The sequence below is a fragment of the Arachis hypogaea genome, chromosome 3, assembly GCF_003086295.3.
Source record: "Arachis hypogaea cultivar Tifrunner chromosome 3, arahy.Tifrunner.gnm2.J5K5, whole genome shotgun sequence".
Lineage (NCBI taxonomy): Eukaryota > Viridiplantae > Streptophyta > Magnoliopsida > Fabales > Fabaceae > Arachis > Arachis hypogaea.
The window spans coordinates 85,866,143-85,868,958 of NC_092038.1; the positions used below are offsets into that span (position 1 = coordinate 85,866,143).

The 2,816-nt window shown below is 38.4% G+C and overlaps 1 pseudogene; it reads right to left on the reverse strand.

Annotated features, from left to right (window-relative positions):
• Nucleotides 1-583: 583 nt before the first annotated feature.
• LOC112793059 (small nucleolar RNA R71) lies at nucleotides 584-678 on the reverse strand (annotated as a pseudogene).
• Between the last annotated feature and the right edge of the window lie 2,138 nt (nucleotides 679-2,816).

The following is a 2,816-nucleotide window of genomic DNA, read 5'->3' on the forward strand; positions in this document are numbered from 1 at the left end:
AAGGTTTATAATTCATTAAATATCAATTATTTTTAGTTCAAACATCATGATTTAGCATCAATTTAATGATGGTTGTTTGATTTAAAGAAGTTATGCATTTTCATTCCAAATTACTTACTTAGGATGCAAGAAAGTGCACAAAGACTAGTGAAACAAGTGAAATTAGCTTAAAAAATGGGTATAAGATGACTTGTCATCAAGTGGAGCTACAAAATTTCAATGAATGCTTGTTCATGAGTTCAAGGAAAGCTTTGAGCTATTCTTCAGAAGGATCCTTGCAAATGATGAAAACTGCTGATGAGGCACATGATCTAATAGACATGGTAGCCAAGAATGAGTATTTTTACTCCTCTGAAAGACAAGCAGCTCCAAAGAGAGGCGTATTTGAGCTTGAAGGAGTTGATACAATCTTAGCTCAAAATAAGATTATGCATCAGCAACTTCAACAACAAATAGAAATGATGTCAAAAAGGATGGAAGGGGACAACAAGACGAGAGCTATGAGGAGCAACAGCCATAACAAGTCCAGTATATGCACAACCAAGGTGCTAGACAGAATGCTTTCATGGAGACACTTATAACTCGTCTTGGAGCTAACTTTCAGACAACAAGATGGTGAGACTATCTATGAAGCATGGGAGAGGTTCAAAGACTTAATAAGAAGATGCCCATCAGATATGTTCAATGAATGGGTTCAACTTCACATTTTCTATGAAGGTCTTTCCTATGAGTCAAAGAAGGCTGTGGATCATTCATCAGGAGGGTCTCTAAACAAGAAGAAAACCATTGAAGAAGCCATAGATGTCATTGAAACAGTTGCTGAGAATGACTACTTCTATGCCTCCGAAAGAAGTAACACCAGAGGAGTAATGGAGCTGAACCACATGGATGCATTGTTAGCTCAAAATAAGATGATCACCAAGCAGCTAGCAGATCTTACCAAGAAGGTGGAGGAAAACCAAGTTGCAGCAGCCATCACTTCACCATCAGCTCAAGAAGGAGCGAACATAGGAGAAGAAGGTGACTGGGAGTAAGCCAACTATGTTGGAAACTTACCTAGACAAGTTCATGATCCATACTCCAAAACTTACAACTCTGGATGGAGAAAACACCCAAACTTTGGGTGGGGAAACCAACAAGACCAAGGGCAAGATCAAAGACGCCACAACCTCAATTACAATAACAATGCAACTTATCAACACACCTCACAGAGATCCTACCAACATCCATCTAACAACCCTTATCAACCACCTAATCTCAACCCATCATCAATAACCGAGGAGTGATTATCAAAGATTGAGGCTCTATTCGAAAATCTATGCAAGGAAATTCAAGATAGTAAAGCTTTCCAGGAAGAAGTGCAATCCAACATGCAGAATCAAGATGCTGCCATCAAGAAACTGGCAACACAGATTGAATTCTTATTCAAGCAAGCCCCTGGACACAATAATTGCAGCAATACTAACTCAATATCAAAGGAGGAATGTTAAGCCATCACCTTCAGAAGTGGAAAGGAATTGAAGGAGACCCACAAGAAACCCCCAGAGAATAAATTGGATGAAGAAAACAAGGGACATGAGGAAGCTCAAACCTCAACCCCTAAGTCACATCAAGAAGGAGAAGCGCTCAAACCATGCCTCTCAAAGGCTCCATACCCCCAGCAACTGCAATTAAAGAAGAGGGGAGAGGATAATCAATTCTCAAGATTCTTAGAAATCTTCAAGAAACTACAAATAAACATACCCTTTGCTGAAGCAATAGAGCAAATTTGTTGGGCGCCATAAACATGATGCATGAAAACTTGTCTCTCAACAAATTTCCCTTTAGCAAGTATACCGAATTGTCGTCAAGTAATAACTCACAAAAGAGTGAGGTCGAATCCCACAGAGATTAACAGATTAAGCAATCAATGGTTGATTGATTATCTTAGCTAGACGAATCATATTGGAGTGATAAGTAACAAGGAAATGTAAATGGCATAAAAGTAAAGAAAGCAATAAAGTGCAGAAAAGAAAATGGCAAGAAAAGTAAATGTAAGAACTAAAAATGAAATGAACATTGGGATCAAGAGATATTGCAATCCTCCGGATCAAGTTCATTCTCATCTCTTCCTCAATCAATGCATTCATTGATCTCCTTGGCAATCTTAAGTGATTGGATCCCAATTCCTTGGCAATCTAATCTCTCTAAGCTTGAGCAATTTCCCAATTCCTTGATTTAATTACTCATGGGAAGAGATGAAGTTTGGTCACTGATTATACCACACACATTCATAGATCAAAGTATTGGTAGAATTAAATGTCACAATATCCATCCAACCCCTGATGACAAGTCATCATATACCCATTTTTCAAGCTAATTTCACTTGTTTCACTAGTCCTTATGCACTTTCTTGCATCCTAAGTAAGTAATTTGGAATGAATATGCATGACTTCTTTAAATCAAACAACCACCATTCAATTGATGCTAAATCATGAGGTTTGAGCTAAAATTAATTGATTTTTTAATGATTTATAAACCTTATGAGTTTGGAGATACTTTGATTGGTTGCTTTGATTTCTTGTAGGTGAAGAATAGAAGAAAAGAAGAAAAACGTGGCTTAAGAAGTGTGGCCAAGGAAAGAAAATGGTCTGGTGAAAGAAGGAGAAGTGTGGCGCAACATTGAAGGAGGAAGCAACACTGCTCTCCACAAGAGCACACTGCCCTCCAAGAGAGCAGCATAATGAACCAAGCCTCTAAAACATCACTGCCCTGCCCTCCATAAGAACGGAGCACAATTCTATGCCAAGGACCAAAGGAAGAAAAAAATTCTACCC